A 14,467-nucleotide genomic window follows, 5' to 3' on the forward strand; every position below is an offset into this window, starting at 1 on the left:
ACGTACTTCAGACACTTCCTACTTGCATTTTTTAACATAATTGACACGATCGAGCATTATAAAACTTAATCTGGGCAATGTTTGCACTTGCAGCCGATGACTGCATTTCCTGTGCGTCTATATGGCAGCGCTGAGTAGCAGTGTGTGGAAACGAAAGACAGGGACGGACGTAAAGCAATCAGTACGAATAAGAAAGTATGCAGGGCCTCTGGTAGCTCAGTTGGTAGAGCGGTGGACTGTAGTGGAAGATTCACAGTTATCCATAGGTCGCTGGTTCAAATCCGGCCCAGAGGACTGTTTTTCTAATCTCAGGAGCAAAGAGGCTCCAGAGCATGCCCACTCGGTCAGAACCTCCCTATGTTTTAAACCTATTTTAAAGGAAATTCATTTGCTCAGCTTCTAGTAGCTAGTTGATAATCATGGGATTCTTAGCCTTCGTAGGATAATGATATTTCTTCGAATTATAGTAAAATTGCTTGCTCTTACAGGCATTACTCGTTTAATGTGCTATATAGGTCACATAGTCGCACCAATATTCAGCCGTTTCATAGACATCTCGTTTTTAATACAAACGTAGAAACTACACCCCTGAGCCTATCGCTGTTACTTCCTCGGCGAGAAACGCTTATTACAGAAAATTTAGACTAAACGAAGGTTCCACCGAGATTCGAACTCGGATCGCTGGATTCAGAGTCCAGAGTGCTAACCGTTACACCATGGAACCAGACAGGAGAATGGGACTCGTAAATACACTTAGCAGTGTTCTGACGTACTTCAGACACTTCCTACTTGCATTTTTTAACATAATTGACACGATCGAGCATTATAAAACTTAATCTGGGCAATGTTTGCACTTGCAGCCGATGACTGCATTTCCTGTGCGTCTATATGGCAGCGCTGAGTAGCAGTGTGTGGAAACGAAAGACAGGGACGGACGTAAAGCAATCAGTACGAATAAGAAAGTATGCAGGGCCTCTGGTAGCTCAGTTGGTAGAGCGGTGGACTGTAGTGGAAGATTCACAGTTATCCATAGGTCGCTGGTTCAAATCCGGCCCAGAGGACTGTTTTTCTAATCTCAGGAGCAAAGAGGCTCCAGAGCATGCCCACTCGGTCAGAACCTCCCTATGTTTTAAACCTATTTTAAAGGAAATTCATTTGCTCAGCTTCTAGTAGCTAGTTGATAATCATGGGATTCTTAGCCTTCGTAGGATAATGATATTTCTTCGAATTATAGTAAAATTGCTTGCTCTTACAGGCATTACTCGTTTAATGTGCTATATAGGTCACATAGTCGCACCAATATTCAGCCGTTTCATAGACATCTCGTTTTTAATACAAACGTAGAAACTACACCCCTGAGCCTATCGCTGTTACTTCCTCGGCGAGAAACGCTTATTACAGAAAATTTAGACTAAACGAAGGTTCCACCGAGATTCGAACTCGGATCGCTGGATTCAGAGTCCAGAGTGCTAACCGTTACACCATGGAACCAGATAGGAGAATGGGACTCGTAAATACACTTAGCAGTGTTCTGACGTACTTCAGACACTTCCTACTTGCATTTTTTAACATAATTGACACGATCGAGCATTATAAAACTTAATCTGGGCAATGTTTGCACTTGCAGCCGATGACTGCATTTCCTGTGCGTCTATATGGCAGCGCTGAGTAGCAGTGTGTGGAAACGAAAGACAGGGACGGACGTAAAGCAATCAGTACGAATAAGAAAGTATGCAGGGCCTCTGGTAGCTCAGTTGGTAGAGCGGTGGACTGTAGTGGAAGATTCACAGTTATCCATAGGTCGCTGGTTCAAATCCGGCCCAGAGGACTGTTTTTCTAATCTCAGGAGCAAAGAGGCTCCAGAGCATGCCCACTCGGTCAGAACCTCCCTATGTTTTAAACCTATTTTAAAGGAAATTCATTTGCTCAGCTTCTAGTAGCTAGTTGATAATCATGGGATTCTTAGCCTTCGTAGGATAATGATATTTCTTCGAATTATAGTAAAATTGCTTGCTCTTACAGGCATTATTCGTTTAATGTGCTATATAGGTCACATAGTCGCACCAATATTCAGCCGTTTCATAGACATCTCGTTTTTAATACAAACGTAGAAACTACACCCCTGAGCCTATCGCTGTTACTTCCTCGGCGAGAAACGCTTATTACAGAAAATTTAGACTAAACGAAGGTTCCACCGAGATTCGAACTCGGATCGCTGGATTCAGAGTCCAGAGTGCTAACCGTTACACCATGGAACCAGACAGGAGAATGGGACTCGTAAATACACTTAGCAGTGTTCTGACGTACTTCAGACACTTCCTACTTGCATTTTTTAACATAATTGACACGATCGAGCATTATAAAACTTAATCTGGGCAATGTTTGCACTTGCAGCCGATGACTGCATTTCCTGTGCGTCTATATGGCAGCGCTGAGTAGCAGTGTGTGGAAACGAAAGACAGGGACGGACGTAAAGCAATCAGTACGAATAAGAAAGTATGCAGGGCCTCTGGTAGCTCAGTTGGTAGAGCGGTGGACTGTAGTGGAAGATTCCCAGTTATCCATAGGTCGCTGGTTCAAATCCGGCCCAGAGGACTGTTTTTCTAATCTCAGGAGCAAAGAGGCTCCAGAGCATGCCCACTCGGTCAGAACCTCCCTATGTTTTAAACCTATTTTAAAGGAAATTCATTTGCTCAGCTTCTAGTAGCTAGTTGATAATCATGGGATTCTTAGCCTTCGTAGGATAATGATATTTCTTCGAATTATAGTAAAATTGCTTGCTCTTACAGGCATTACTCGTTTAATGTGCTATATAGGTCACATAGTCGCACCAATATTCAGCCGTTTCATAGACATCTCGTTTTTAATACAAACGTAGAAACTACACCCCTGAGCCTATCGCTGTTACTTCCTCGGCGAGAAACGCTTATTACAGAAAATTTAGACTAAACGAAGGTTCCACCGAGATTCGAACTCGGATCGCTGGATTCAGAGTCCAGAGTGCTAACCGTTACACCATGGAACCAGACAGGAGAATGGGACTCGTAAATACACTTAGCAGTGTTCTGACGTACTTCAGACACTTCCTACTTGCATTTTTTAACATAATTGACACGATCGAGCATTATAACACTTAATCTGGGCAATGTTTGCACTTGCAGCCGATGACTGCATTTCCTGTGCGTCTATATGGCAGCGCTGAGTAGCAGTGTGTGGAAACGAAAGACAGGGACGGACGTAAAGCAATCAGTACGAATAAGAAAGTATGCAGGGCCTCTGGTAGCTCAGTTGGTAGAGCGGTGGACTGTAGTGGAAGATTCACAGTTATCCATAGGTCGCTGGTTCAAATCCGGCCCAGAGGACTGTTTTTCTAATCTCAGGAGCAAAGAGGCTCCAGAGCATGCCCACTCGGTCAGAACCTCCCTATGTTTTAAACCTATTTTAAAGGAAATTCGTTTGCTCAGCTTCTAGTAGCTAGTTGATAATCATGGGATTCTTAGCCTTCGTAGGATAATGATATTTCTTCGAATTATAGTAAAATTGCTTGCTCTTACAGGCATTACTCGTTTAATGTGCTATATAGGTCACATAGTCGCACCAATATTCAGCCGTTTCATAGACATCTCGTTTTTAATACAAACGTAGAAACTACACCCCTGAGCCTATCGCTGTTACTTCCTCGGCGAGAAACGCTTATTACAGAAAATTTAGACTAAACGAAGGTTCCACCGAGATTCGAACTCGGATCGCTGGATTCAGAGTCCAGAGTGCTAACCGTTACACCATGGAACCAGACAGGAGAATGGGACTCGTAAATACACTTAGCAGTGTTCTGACGTACTTCAGACACTTCCTACTTGCATTTTTTAACATAATTGACACGATCGAGCATTATAAAACTTAATCTGGGCAATGTTTGCACTTGCAGCCGATGACTGCATTTCCTGTGCGTCTATATGGCAGCGCTGAGTAGCAGTGTGTGGAAACGAAAGACAGGGACGGACGTAAAGCAATCAGTACGAATAAGAAAGTATGCAGGGCCTCTGGTAGCTCAGTTGGTAGAGCGGTGGACTGTAGTGGAAGATTCACAGTTATCCATACGTCGCTGGTTCAAATCCGGCCCAGAGGACTGTTTTTCTAATCTCAGGAGCAAAGAGGCTCCAGAGCATGCCCACTCGGTCAGAACCTCCCTATGTTTTAAACCTATTTTAAAGGAAATTCATTTGCTCAGCTTCTAGTAGCTAGTTGATAATCATGGGATTCTTAGCCTTCGTAGGATAATGATATTTCTTCGAATTATAGTAAAATTGCTTGCTCTTACAGGCATTACTCGTTTAATGTGCTATATAGGTCACATAGTCGCACCAATATTCAGCCATTTCATAGACATCTCGTTTTTAATACAAACGTAGAAACTACACCCCTGAGCCTATCGCTGTTACTTCCTCGGCGAGAAACGCTTATTACAGAAAATTTAGACTAAACGAAGGTTCCACCGAGATTCGAACTCGGATCGCTGGATTCAGAGTCCAGAGTGCTAACCGTTACACCATGGAACCAGACAGGAGAATGGGACTCGTAAATACACTTAGCAGTGTTCTGACGTACTTCAGACACTTCCTACTTGCATTTTTTAACATAATTGACACGATCGAGCATTATAAAACTTAATCTGGGCAATGTTTGCACTTGCAGCCGATGACTGCATTTCCTGTGCGTCTATATGGCAGCGCTGAGTAGCAGTGTGTGGAAACGAAAGACAGGGACGGACGTAAAGCAATCAGTACGAATAAGAAAGTATGCAGGGCCTCTGGTAGCTCAGTTGGTAGAGCGGTGGACTGTAGTGGAAGATTCACAGTTATCCATAGGTCGCTGGTTCAAATCCGGCCCAGAGGACTGTTTTTCTAATCTCAGGAGCAAAGAGGCTCCAGAGCATGCCCACTCGGTCAGAACCTCCCTATGTTTTAAACCTATTTTAAAGGAAATTCATTTGCTCAGCTTCTAGTAGCTAGTTGATAATCATGGGATTCTTAGCCTTCGTAGGATAATGATATTTCTTCGAATTATAGTAAAATTGCTTGCTCTTACAGGCATTACTCGTTTAATGTGCTATATAGGTCACATAGTCGCACCAATATTCAGCCGTTTCATAGACATCTCGTTTTTAATACAAACGTAGAAACTACACCCCTGAGCCTATCGCTGTTACTTCCTCGGCGAGAAACGCTTATTACAGAAAATTTAGACTAAACGAAGGTTCCACCGAGATTCGAACTCGGATCGCTGGATTCAGAGTCCAGAGTGCTAACCGTTACACCATGGAACCAGACAGGAGAATGGGACTCGTAAATACACTTAGCAGTGTTCTGACGTACTTCAGACACTTCTACTTGCATTTTTTAACATAATTGACACGATCGAGCATTATAAAACTTAATCTGGGCAATGTTTGCACTTGCAGCCGATGACTGCATTTCCTGTGCGTCTATATGGCAGCGCTGAGTAGCAGTGTGTGGAAACGAAAGACAGGGACGGACGTAAAGCAATCAGTACGAATAAGAAAGTATGCAGGGCCTCTGGTAGCTCAGTTGGTAGAGCGGTGGACTGTAGTGGAAGATTCACAGTTATCCATAGGTCGCTGGTTCAAATCCGGCCCAGAGGACTGTTTTTCTAATCTCAGGAGCAAAGAGGCTCCAGAGCATGCCCACTCGGTCAGAACCTCCCTATGTTTTAAACCTATTTTAAAGGAAATTCATTTGCTCAGCTTCTAGTAGCTAGTTGATAATCATGGGATTCTTAGCCTTCGTAGGATAATGATATTTCTTCGAATTATAGTAAAATTGCTTGCTCTTACAGGCATTACTCGTTTAATGTGCTATATAGGTCACATAGTCGCACCAATATTCAGCCGTTTCATAGACATCTCGTTTTTAATACAAACGTAGAAACTACACCCCTGAGCCTATCGCTGTTACTTCCTCGGCGAGAAACGCTTATTACAGAAAATTTAGACTAAACGAAGGTTCCACCGAGATTCGAACTCGGATCGCTGGATTCAGAGTCCAGAGTGCTAACCGTTACACCATGGAACCAGACAGGAGAATGGGACTCGTAAATACACTTAGCAGTGTTCTGACGTACTTCAGACACTTCCTACTTGCATTTTTTAACATAATTGACACGATCGAGCATTATAAAACTTAATCTGGGCAATGTTTGCACTTGCAGCCGATGACTGCATTTCCTGTGCGTCTATATGGCAGCGCTGAGTAGCAGTGTGTGGAAACGAAAGACAGGGACGGACGTAAAGCAATCAGTACGAATAAGAAAGTATGCAGGGCCTCTGGTAGCTCAGTTGGTAGAGCGGTGGACGGTAGTGGAAGATTCACAGTTATCCATAGGTCGCTGGTTCAAATCCGGCCCAGAGGACTGTTTTTCTAATCTCAGGAGCAAAGAGGCTCCAGAGCATGCCCACTCGGTCAGAACCTCCCTATGTTTTAAACCTATTTTAAAGGAAATTCATTTGCTCAGCTTCTAGTAGCTAGTTGATAATCATGGGATTCTTAGCCTTCGTAGGATAATGATATTTCTTCGAATTATAGTAAAATTGCTTGCTCTTACAGGCATTACTCGTTTAATGTGCTATATAGGTCACATAGTCGCACCAATATTCAGCCGTTTCATAGACATCTCGTTTTTAATACAAACGTAGAAACTACACCCCTGAGCTTATCGCTGTTACTTCCTCGGCGAGAAACGCTTATTACAGAAAATTTAGACTAAACGAAGGTTCCACCGAGATTCGAACTCGGATCGCTGGATTCAGAGTCCAGAGTGCTAACCGTTACACCATGGAACCAGACAGGAGAATGGGACTCGTAAATACACTTAGCAGTGTTCTGACGTACTTCAGACACTTCCTACTTGCATTTTTTAACATAATTGACACGATCGAGCATTATAAAACTTAATCTGGGCAATGTTTGCACTTGCAGCCGATGACTGCATTTCCTGTGCGTCTATATGGCAGCGCTGAGTAGCAGTGTGTGGAAACGAAAGACAGGGACGGACATAAAGCAATCAGTACGAATAAGAAAGTATGCAGGGCCTCTGGTAGCTCAGTTGGTAGAGCGGTGGACTGTAGTGGAAGATTCACAGTTATCCATAGGTCGCTGGTTCAAATCCGGCCCAGAGGACTGTTTTTCTAATCTCAGGAGCAAAGAGGCTCCAGAGCATGCCCACTCGGTCAGAACCTCCCTATGTTTTAAACCTATTTTAAAGGAAATTCATTTGCTCAGCTTCTAGTAGCTAGTTGATAATCATGGGATTCTTAGCCTTCGTAGGATAATGATATTTCTACGAATTATAGTAAAATTGCTTGCTCTTACAGGCATTACTCGTTTAATGTGCTATATAGGTCACATAGTCGCACCAATATTCAGCCGTTTCATAGACATCTCGTTTTTAATACAAACGTAGAAACTACACCCCTGAGCCTATCGCTGTTACTTCCTCGGCGAGAAACGCTTATTACAGAAAATTTAGACTAAACGAAGGTTCCACCGAGATTCGAACTCGGATCGCTGGATTCAGAGTCCAGAGTGCTAACCGTTACACCATGGAACCAGACAGGAGAATGGGACTCGTAAATACACTTAGCAGTGTTCTGACGTACTTCAGACACTTCCTACTTGCATTTTTTAACATAATTGACACGATCGAGCATTACAAAACTTAATCTGGGCAATGTTTGCACTTGCAGCCGATGACTGCATTTCCTGTGCGTCTATATGGCAGCGCTGAGTAGCAGTGTGTGGAAACGAAAGACAGGGACGGACGTAAAGCAATCAGTACGAATAAGAAAGTATGCAGGGCCTCTGGTAGCTCAGTTGGTAGAGCGGTGGACTGTAGTGGAAGATTCACAGTTATCCATAGGTCGCTGGTTCAAATCCGGCCCAGAGGACTGTTTTTCTAATCTCAGGAGCAAAGAGGCTCCAGAGCATGCCCACTCGGTCAGAACCTCCCTATGTTTTAAACCTATTTTAAAGGAAATTCATTTGCTCAGCTTCTAGTAGCTAGTTGATAATCATGGGATTCTTAGCCTTCGTAGGATAATGATATTTCTTCGAATTATAGTAAAATTGCTTGCTCTTACAGGCATTACTCGTTTAATGTGCTATATAGGTCACATAGTCGCACCAATATTCAGCCGTTTCATAGACATCTCGTTTTTAATACAAACGTAGAAACTACACCCCTGAGCCTATCGCTGTTACTTCCTCGGCGAGAAACGCTTATTACAGAAAATTTAGACTAAACGAAGGTTCCACCGAGATTCGAACTCGGATCGCTGGATTCAGAGTCCAGAGTGCTAACCGTTACACCATGGAACCAGACAGGAGAATGGGACTCGTAAATACACTTAGCAGTGTTCTGACGTACTTCAGACACTTCCTACTTGCATTTTTTAACATAATTGACACGATCGAGCATTATAAAACTTAATCTGGGCAATGTTTGCACTTGCAGCCGATGACTGCATTTCCTGTGCGTCTATATGGCAGCGCTGAGTAGCAGTGTGTGGAAACGAAAGACAGGGACGGACGTAAAGCAATCAGTACGAATAAGAAAGTATGCAAGGACTCTGGTAGCTCAGTTGGTAGAGCGGTGGACTGTAGTGGAAGATTCACAGTTATCCATAGGTCACTGGTTCAAATCCGGCCCAGAGGACTGTTTTTCTAATCTCAGGAGCAAAGAGGCTCCAGAGCATGCCCACTCGGTCAGAACCTCCCTATGTTTTAAACCTATTTTAAAGGAAATTCATTTGCTCAGCTTCTAGTAGCTAGTTGATAATCATGGGATTCTTAGCCTTCGTAGGATAATGATATTTCTTCGAATTATAGTAAAATTGCTTGCTCTTACAGGCATTACTCGTTTAATGTGCTATATAGGTCACATAGTCGCACCAATATTCAGCCGTTTCATAGACATCTCGTTTTTAATACAAACGTAGAAACTACACCCCTGAGCCTATCGCTGTTACTTCCTCGGCGAGAAACGCTTATTACAGAAAATTTAGACTAAACGAAGGTTCCACCGAGATTCGAACTCGGATCGCTGGATTCAGAGTCCAGAGTGCTAACCGTTACACCATGGAACCAGACAGGAGAATGGGACTCGTAAATACACTTAGCAGTGTTCTGACGTACTTCAGACACTTCCTACTTGCATTTTTTAACATAATTGACACGATCGAGCATTATAAAACTTAATCTGGGCAATGTTTGCACTTGCAGCCGATGACTGCATTTCCTGTGCGTCTATATGGCAGCGCTGAGTAGCAGTGTGTGGAAACGAAAGACAGGGACGGACGTAAAGCAATCAGTACGAATAAGAAAGTATGCAGGCCCTCTGGTAGCTCAGTTGGTAGAGCGGTGGACTGTAGTGGAAGATTCACAGTTATCCATAGGTCGCTGGTTCAAATCCGGCCCAGAGGACTGTTTTTCTAATCTCAGGAGCAAAGAGGCTCCAGAGCATGCCCACTCGGTCAGAACCTCCCTATGTTTTAAACCTATTTTAAAGGAAATTCATTTGCTCAGCTTCTAGTAGCTAGTTGATAATCATGGGATTCTTAGCCTTCGTAGGATAATGATATTTCTTCGAATTATAGTAAAATTGCTTGCTCTTACAGGCATTACTCGTTTAATGTGCTATATAGGTCACATAGTCGCACCAATATTCAGCCGTTTCATAGACATCTCGTTTTTAATACAAACGTAGAAACTACACCCCTGAGCCTATCGCTGTTACTTCCTCGGCGAGAAACGCTTATTACAGAAAATTTAGACTAAACGAAGGTTCCACCGAGATTCGAACTCGGATCGCTGGATTCAGAGTCCAGAGTGCTAACCGTTACACCATGGAACCAGACAGGAGAATGGGACTCGTAAATACACTTAGCAGTGTTCTGACGTACTTCAGACACTTCCTACTTGCATTTTTTAACATAATTGACACGATCGAGCATTATAAAACTTAATCTGGGCAATGTTTGCACTTGCAGCCGATGACTGCATTTCCTGTGCGTCTATATGGCAGCGCTGAGTAGCAGTGTGTGGAAACGAAAGACAGGGACGGACGTAAAGCAATCAGTACGAATAAGAAAGTATGCAGGGCCTCTGGTAGCTCAGTTGGTAGAGCGGTGGACTGTAGTGGAAGATTCACAGTTATCCATAGGTCGCTGGTTCAAATCCGGCCCAGAGGACTGTTTTTCTAATCTCAGGAGCAAAGAGGCTCCAGAGCATGCCCACTCGGTCAGAACCTCCCTATGTTTTAAACCTATTTTAAAGGAAATTCATTTGCTCAGCTTCTAGTAGCTAGTTGATAATCATGGGATTCTTAGCCTTCGTAGGATAATGATATTTCTTCGAATTATAGTAAAATTGCTTGCTCTTACAGGCATTACTCGTTTAATGTGCTATATAGGTCACATAGTCGCACCAATATTCAGCCATTTCATAGACATCTCGTTTTTAATACAAACGTAGAAACTACACCCCTGAGCCTATCGCTGTTACTTCCTCGGCGAGAAACGCTTATTACAGAAAATTTAGACTAAACGAAGGTTCCACCGAGATTCGAACTCGGATCGCTGGATTCAGAGTCCAGAGTGCTAACCGTTACACCATGGAACCAGACAGGAGAATGGGACTCGTAAATACACTTAGCAGTGTTCTGACGTACTTCAGACACTTCCTACTTGCATTTTTTAACATAATTGACACGATCGAGCATTATAAAACTTAATCTGGGCAATGTTTGCACTTGCAGCCGATGACTGCATTTCCTGTGCGTCTATATGGCAGCGCTGAGTAGCAGTGTGTGGAAACGAAAGACAGGGACGGACGTAAAGCAATCAGTACGAATAAGAAAGTATGCAGGGCCTCTGGTAGCTCAGTTGGTAGAGCGGTGGACTGTAGTGGAAGATTCACAGTTATCCATAGGTCGCTGGTTCAAATCCGGCCCAGAGGACTGTTTTTCTAATCTCAGGAGCAAAGAGGCTCCAGAGCATGCCCACTCGGTCAGAACCTCCCTATGTTTTAAACCTATTTTAAAGGAAATTCATTTGCTCAGCTTCTAGTAGCTAGTTGATAATCATGGGATTCTTAGCCTTCGTAGGATAATGATATTTCTTCGAATTATAGTAAAATTGCTTGCTCTTACAGGCATTACTCGTTTAATGTGCTATATAGGTCACATAGTCGCACCAATATTCAGCCGTTTCATAGACATCTCGTTTTTAATACAAACGTAGAAACTACACCCCTGAGCCTATCGCTGTTACTTCCTCGGCGAGAAACGCTTATTACAGAAAATTTAGACTAAACGAAGGTTCCACCGAGATTCGAACTCGGATCGCTGGATTCAGAGTCCAGAGTGCTAACCGTTACACCATGGAACCAAACAGGAGAATGGGACTCGTAAATACACTTAGCAGTGTTCTGACGTACTTCAGACACTTCCTACTTGCATTTTTTAACATAATTGACACGATCGAGCATTATAAAACTTAATCTGGGCAATGTTTGCACTTGCAGCCGATGACTGCATTTCCTGTGCGTCTATATGGCAGCGCTGAGTAGCAGTGTGTGGAAACGAAAGACAGGGACGGACGTAAAGCAATCAGTACGAATAAGAAAGTATGCAGGGCCTCTGGTAGCTCAGTTGGTAGAGCGGTGGACTGTAGTGGAAGATTCACAGTTATCCATAGGTCGCTGGTTCAAATCCGGCCCAGAGGACTGTTTTTCTAATCTCAGGAGCAAAGAGGCTCCAGAGCATGCCCACTCGGTCAGAACCTCCCTATGTTTTAAACCTATTTTAAAGGAAATTCATTTGCTCAGCTTCTAGTAGCTAGTTGATAATCATGGGATTCTTAGCCTTCGTAGGATAATGATATTTCTTCGAATTATAGTAAAATTGCTTGCTCTTACAGGCATTACTCGTTTAATGTGCTATATAGGTCACATAGTCGCACCAATATTCAGCCGTTTCATAGACATCTCGTTTTTAATACAAACGTAGAAACTACACCCCTGAGCCTATCGCTGTTACTTCCTCGGCGAGAAACGCTTATTACAGAAAATTTAGACTAAACGAAGGTTCCACCGAGATTCGAACTCGGATCGCTGGATTCAGAGTCCAGAGTGCTAACCGTTACACCATGGAACCAGACAGGAGAATGGGACTCGTAAATACACTTAGCAGTGTTCTGACGTACTTCAGACACTTCCTACTTGCATTTTTTAACATAATTGACACGATCGAGCATTATAAAACTTAATCTGGGCAATGTTTGCACTTGCAGCCGATGACTGCATTTCCTGTGCGTCTATATGGCAGCGCTGAGTAGCAGTGTGTGGAAACGAAAGACAGGGACGGACGTAAAGCAATCAGTACGAATAAGAAAGTATGCAGGGCCTCTGGTAGCTCAGTTGGTAGAGCGGTGGACTGTAGTGGAAGATTCACAGTTATCCATAGGTCGCTGGTTCAAATCCGGCCCAGAGGACTGTTTTTCTAATCTCAGGAGCAAAGAGGCTCCAGAGCATGCCCACTCGGTCAGAACCTCCCTATGTTTTAAACCTATTTTAAAGGAAATTCATTTGCTCAGCTTCTAGTAGCTAGTTGATAATCATGGGATTCTTAGCCTTCGTAGGATAATGATATTTCTTCGAATTATAGTAAAATTGCTTGCTCTTACAGGCATTACTCGTTTAATGTGCTATATAGGTCACATAGTCGCACCAATATTCAGCCGTTTCATAGACATCTCGTTTTTAATACAAACGTAGAAACTACACCCCTGAGCCTATCGCTGTTACTTCCTCGGCGAGAAACGCTTATTACAGAAAATTTAGACTAAACGAAGGTTCCACCGAGATTCGAACTCGGATCGCTGGATTCAGAGTCCAGAGTGCTAACCGTTACACCATGGAACCAGACAGGAGAATGGGACTCGTAAATACACTTAGCAGTGTTCTGACGTACTTCAGACACTTCCTACTTGCATTTTTTAACATAATTGACACGATCGAGCATTATAAAACTTAATCTGGGCAATGTTTGCACTTGCAGCCGATGACTGCATTTCCTGTGCGTCTATATGGCAGCGCTGAGTAGCAGTGTGTGGAAACGAAAGACAGGGACGGACGTAAAGCAATCAGTACGAATAAGAAAGTATGCAGGGCCTCTGGTAGCTCAGTTGGTAGAGCGGTGGACTGTAGTGGAAGATTCACAGTTATCCATAGGTCGCTGGTTCAAATCCGGCCCAGAGGACTGTTTTTCTAATCTCAGGAGCAAAGAGGCTCCAGAGCATGCCCACTCGGTCAGAACCTCCCTATGTTTTAAACCTATTTTAAAGGAAATTCATTTGCTCAGCTTCTAGTAGCTAGTTGATAATCATGGGATTCTTAGCCTTCGTAGGATAATGATATTTCTTCGAATTATAGTAAAATTGCTTGCTCTTACAGGCATTACTCGTTTAATGTGCTATATAGGTCACATAGTCGCACCAATATTCAGCCGTTTCATAGACATCTCGTTTTTAATACAAACGTAGAAACTACACCCCTGAGCCTATCGCTGTTACTTCCTCGGCGAGAAACGCTTATTACAGAAAATTTAGACTAAACGAAGGTTCCACCGAGATTCGAACTCGGATCGCTGGATTCAGAGTCCAGAGTGCTAACCGTTACACCATGGAACCAGACAGGAGAATGGGACTCGTAAATACACTTAGCAGTGTTCTGACGTACTTCAGACACTTCCTACTTGCATTTTTTAACATAATTGACACGATCGAGCATTATAAAACTTAATCTGGGCAATGTTTGCACTTGCAGCCGATGACTGCATTTCCTGTGCGTCTATATGGCAGCGCTGAGTAGCAGTGTGTGGAAACGAAAGACAGGGACGGACGTAAAGCAATCAGTACGAATAAGAAAGTATGCAGGGCCTCTGGTAGCTCAGTTGGTAGAGCGGTGGACTGTAGTGGAAGATTCACAGTTATCCATAGGTCGCTGGTTCAAATCCGGCCCAGAGGACTGTTTTTCTAATCTCAGGAGCAAAGAGGCTCCAGAGCATGCCCACTCGGTCAGAACCTCCCTATGTTTTAAACCTATTTTAAAGGAAATTCATTTGCTCAGCTTCTAGTAGCTAGTTGATAATCATGGGATTCTTAGCCTTCGTAGGATAATGATATTTCTTCGAATTATAGTAAAATTGCTTGCTCTTACAGGCATTACTCGTTTAATGTGCTATATAGGTCACATAGTCGCACCAATATTCAGCCGTTTCATAGACATCTCGTTTTTAATACAAACGTAGAAACTACACCCCTGAGCCTATCGCTGTTACTTCCTCGGCGAGAAACGCTTATTACAGAAAATTTAGACTAAACGAAGGTTCCACC

At 43.2% G+C, this 14,467-nt stretch overlaps 37 non-coding genes across 37 annotated transcripts; 19 read left to right on the top strand and 18 right to left on the bottom strand.

The window, feature by feature from the left end:
• Window positions 1-205: 205 nt before the first annotated feature.
• Window positions 206-294, top strand: Trnay-gua. Its single transcript is given in 2 exon segments — window positions 206-242; window positions 259-294. It is a non-coding gene; the product is annotated as a tRNA-Tyr (tRNA).
• A 358-nt stretch (window positions 295-652) lies between these two features.
• Trnaq-cug lies at window positions 653-724 on the bottom strand. The gene has a single exon. It is a non-coding gene; the product is annotated as a tRNA-Gln (tRNA).
• Window positions 725-972: 248 nt separating this feature from the next.
• On the top strand, window positions 973-1,061 carry Trnay-gua. Its single transcript is given in 2 exon segments — window positions 973-1,009; window positions 1,026-1,061. It is a non-coding gene; the product is annotated as a tRNA-Tyr (tRNA).
• A 358-nt stretch (window positions 1,062-1,419) lies between these two features.
• Trnaq-cug lies at window positions 1,420-1,491 on the bottom strand. Its single transcript has one exon. It is a non-coding gene; the product is annotated as a tRNA-Gln (tRNA).
• Window positions 1,492-1,739: 248 nt separating this feature from the next.
• On the top strand, window positions 1,740-1,828 carry Trnay-gua. Its single transcript is given in 2 exon segments — window positions 1,740-1,776; window positions 1,793-1,828. It is a non-coding gene; the product is annotated as a tRNA-Tyr (tRNA).
• A 358-nt stretch (window positions 1,829-2,186) lies between these two features.
• Window positions 2,187-2,258, bottom strand: Trnaq-cug. Its single transcript has one exon. It is a non-coding gene; the product is annotated as a tRNA-Gln (tRNA).
• A 248-nt stretch (window positions 2,259-2,506) lies between these two features.
• Trnay-gua lies at window positions 2,507-2,595 on the top strand. The gene is given in 2 exon segments: window positions 2,507-2,543; window positions 2,560-2,595. It is a non-coding gene; the product is annotated as a tRNA-Tyr (tRNA).
• A 358-nt stretch (window positions 2,596-2,953) lies between these two features.
• On the bottom strand, window positions 2,954-3,025 carry Trnaq-cug. Its single transcript has one exon. It is a non-coding gene; the product is annotated as a tRNA-Gln (tRNA).
• Window positions 3,026-3,273: 248 nt separating this feature from the next.
• On the top strand, window positions 3,274-3,362 carry Trnay-gua. The gene is given in 2 exon segments: window positions 3,274-3,310; window positions 3,327-3,362. It is a non-coding gene; the product is annotated as a tRNA-Tyr (tRNA).
• Window positions 3,363-3,720: 358 nt separating this feature from the next.
• Trnaq-cug lies at window positions 3,721-3,792 on the bottom strand. The gene has a single exon. It is a non-coding gene; the product is annotated as a tRNA-Gln (tRNA).
• A 248-nt stretch (window positions 3,793-4,040) lies between these two features.
• On the top strand, window positions 4,041-4,129 carry Trnay-gua. Its single transcript is given in 2 exon segments — window positions 4,041-4,077; window positions 4,094-4,129. It is a non-coding gene; the product is annotated as a tRNA-Tyr (tRNA).
• Window positions 4,130-4,487: 358 nt separating this feature from the next.
• Trnaq-cug lies at window positions 4,488-4,559 on the bottom strand. Its single transcript has one exon. It is a non-coding gene; the product is annotated as a tRNA-Gln (tRNA).
• Window positions 4,560-4,807: 248 nt separating this feature from the next.
• Trnay-gua lies at window positions 4,808-4,896 on the top strand. Its single transcript is given in 2 exon segments — window positions 4,808-4,844; window positions 4,861-4,896. It is a non-coding gene; the product is annotated as a tRNA-Tyr (tRNA).
• A 358-nt stretch (window positions 4,897-5,254) lies between these two features.
• On the bottom strand, window positions 5,255-5,326 carry Trnaq-cug. The gene has a single exon. It is a non-coding gene; the product is annotated as a tRNA-Gln (tRNA).
• A 247-nt stretch (window positions 5,327-5,573) lies between these two features.
• On the top strand, window positions 5,574-5,662 carry Trnay-gua. The gene is given in 2 exon segments: window positions 5,574-5,610; window positions 5,627-5,662. It is a non-coding gene; the product is annotated as a tRNA-Tyr (tRNA).
• Window positions 5,663-6,020: 358 nt separating this feature from the next.
• On the bottom strand, window positions 6,021-6,092 carry Trnaq-cug. The gene has a single exon. It is a non-coding gene; the product is annotated as a tRNA-Gln (tRNA).
• Window positions 6,093-6,340: 248 nt separating this feature from the next.
• Window positions 6,341-6,429, top strand: Trnay-gua. The gene is given in 2 exon segments: window positions 6,341-6,377; window positions 6,394-6,429. It is a non-coding gene; the product is annotated as a tRNA-Tyr (tRNA).
• Window positions 6,430-6,787: 358 nt separating this feature from the next.
• Window positions 6,788-6,859, bottom strand: Trnaq-cug. Its single transcript has one exon. It is a non-coding gene; the product is annotated as a tRNA-Gln (tRNA).
• A 248-nt stretch (window positions 6,860-7,107) lies between these two features.
• Trnay-gua lies at window positions 7,108-7,196 on the top strand. The gene is given in 2 exon segments: window positions 7,108-7,144; window positions 7,161-7,196. It is a non-coding gene; the product is annotated as a tRNA-Tyr (tRNA).
• Window positions 7,197-7,554: 358 nt separating this feature from the next.
• Window positions 7,555-7,626, bottom strand: Trnaq-cug. The gene has a single exon. It is a non-coding gene; the product is annotated as a tRNA-Gln (tRNA).
• Window positions 7,627-7,874: 248 nt separating this feature from the next.
• Trnay-gua lies at window positions 7,875-7,963 on the top strand. Its single transcript is given in 2 exon segments — window positions 7,875-7,911; window positions 7,928-7,963. It is a non-coding gene; the product is annotated as a tRNA-Tyr (tRNA).
• Window positions 7,964-8,321: 358 nt separating this feature from the next.
• On the bottom strand, window positions 8,322-8,393 carry Trnaq-cug. Its single transcript has one exon. It is a non-coding gene; the product is annotated as a tRNA-Gln (tRNA).
• A 248-nt stretch (window positions 8,394-8,641) lies between these two features.
• On the top strand, window positions 8,642-8,730 carry Trnay-gua. The gene is given in 2 exon segments: window positions 8,642-8,678; window positions 8,695-8,730. It is a non-coding gene; the product is annotated as a tRNA-Tyr (tRNA).
• Window positions 8,731-9,088: 358 nt separating this feature from the next.
• Window positions 9,089-9,160, bottom strand: Trnaq-cug. Its single transcript has one exon. It is a non-coding gene; the product is annotated as a tRNA-Gln (tRNA).
• A 248-nt stretch (window positions 9,161-9,408) lies between these two features.
• Trnay-gua lies at window positions 9,409-9,497 on the top strand. Its single transcript is given in 2 exon segments — window positions 9,409-9,445; window positions 9,462-9,497. It is a non-coding gene; the product is annotated as a tRNA-Tyr (tRNA).
• Window positions 9,498-9,855: 358 nt separating this feature from the next.
• Trnaq-cug lies at window positions 9,856-9,927 on the bottom strand. The gene has a single exon. It is a non-coding gene; the product is annotated as a tRNA-Gln (tRNA).
• Window positions 9,928-10,175: 248 nt separating this feature from the next.
• Window positions 10,176-10,264, top strand: Trnay-gua. Its single transcript is given in 2 exon segments — window positions 10,176-10,212; window positions 10,229-10,264. It is a non-coding gene; the product is annotated as a tRNA-Tyr (tRNA).
• Window positions 10,265-10,622: 358 nt separating this feature from the next.
• Window positions 10,623-10,694, bottom strand: Trnaq-cug. The gene has a single exon. It is a non-coding gene; the product is annotated as a tRNA-Gln (tRNA).
• A 248-nt stretch (window positions 10,695-10,942) lies between these two features.
• On the top strand, window positions 10,943-11,031 carry Trnay-gua. The gene is given in 2 exon segments: window positions 10,943-10,979; window positions 10,996-11,031. It is a non-coding gene; the product is annotated as a tRNA-Tyr (tRNA).
• Window positions 11,032-11,389: 358 nt separating this feature from the next.
• Window positions 11,390-11,461, bottom strand: Trnaq-cug. The gene has a single exon. It is a non-coding gene; the product is annotated as a tRNA-Gln (tRNA).
• A 248-nt stretch (window positions 11,462-11,709) lies between these two features.
• Window positions 11,710-11,798, top strand: Trnay-gua. The gene is given in 2 exon segments: window positions 11,710-11,746; window positions 11,763-11,798. It is a non-coding gene; the product is annotated as a tRNA-Tyr (tRNA).
• A 358-nt stretch (window positions 11,799-12,156) lies between these two features.
• Trnaq-cug lies at window positions 12,157-12,228 on the bottom strand. Its single transcript has one exon. It is a non-coding gene; the product is annotated as a tRNA-Gln (tRNA).
• A 248-nt stretch (window positions 12,229-12,476) lies between these two features.
• On the top strand, window positions 12,477-12,565 carry Trnay-gua. The gene is given in 2 exon segments: window positions 12,477-12,513; window positions 12,530-12,565. It is a non-coding gene; the product is annotated as a tRNA-Tyr (tRNA).
• Window positions 12,566-12,923: 358 nt separating this feature from the next.
• Trnaq-cug lies at window positions 12,924-12,995 on the bottom strand. The gene has a single exon. It is a non-coding gene; the product is annotated as a tRNA-Gln (tRNA).
• A 248-nt stretch (window positions 12,996-13,243) lies between these two features.
• Window positions 13,244-13,332, top strand: Trnay-gua. The gene is given in 2 exon segments: window positions 13,244-13,280; window positions 13,297-13,332. It is a non-coding gene; the product is annotated as a tRNA-Tyr (tRNA).
• Window positions 13,333-13,690: 358 nt separating this feature from the next.
• Trnaq-cug lies at window positions 13,691-13,762 on the bottom strand. Its single transcript has one exon. It is a non-coding gene; the product is annotated as a tRNA-Gln (tRNA).
• A 248-nt stretch (window positions 13,763-14,010) lies between these two features.
• Trnay-gua lies at window positions 14,011-14,099 on the top strand. Its single transcript is given in 2 exon segments — window positions 14,011-14,047; window positions 14,064-14,099. It is a non-coding gene; the product is annotated as a tRNA-Tyr (tRNA).
• Window positions 14,100-14,467: the final 368 nt, after the last annotated feature.

This window comes from Schistocerca piceifrons, unplaced genomic scaffold (genome assembly GCF_021461385.2).
Source record: "Schistocerca piceifrons isolate TAMUIC-IGC-003096 unplaced genomic scaffold, iqSchPice1.1 HiC_scaffold_1763, whole genome shotgun sequence".
Taxonomy (NCBI): domain Eukaryota; kingdom Metazoa; phylum Arthropoda; class Insecta; order Orthoptera; family Acrididae; genus Schistocerca; species Schistocerca piceifrons.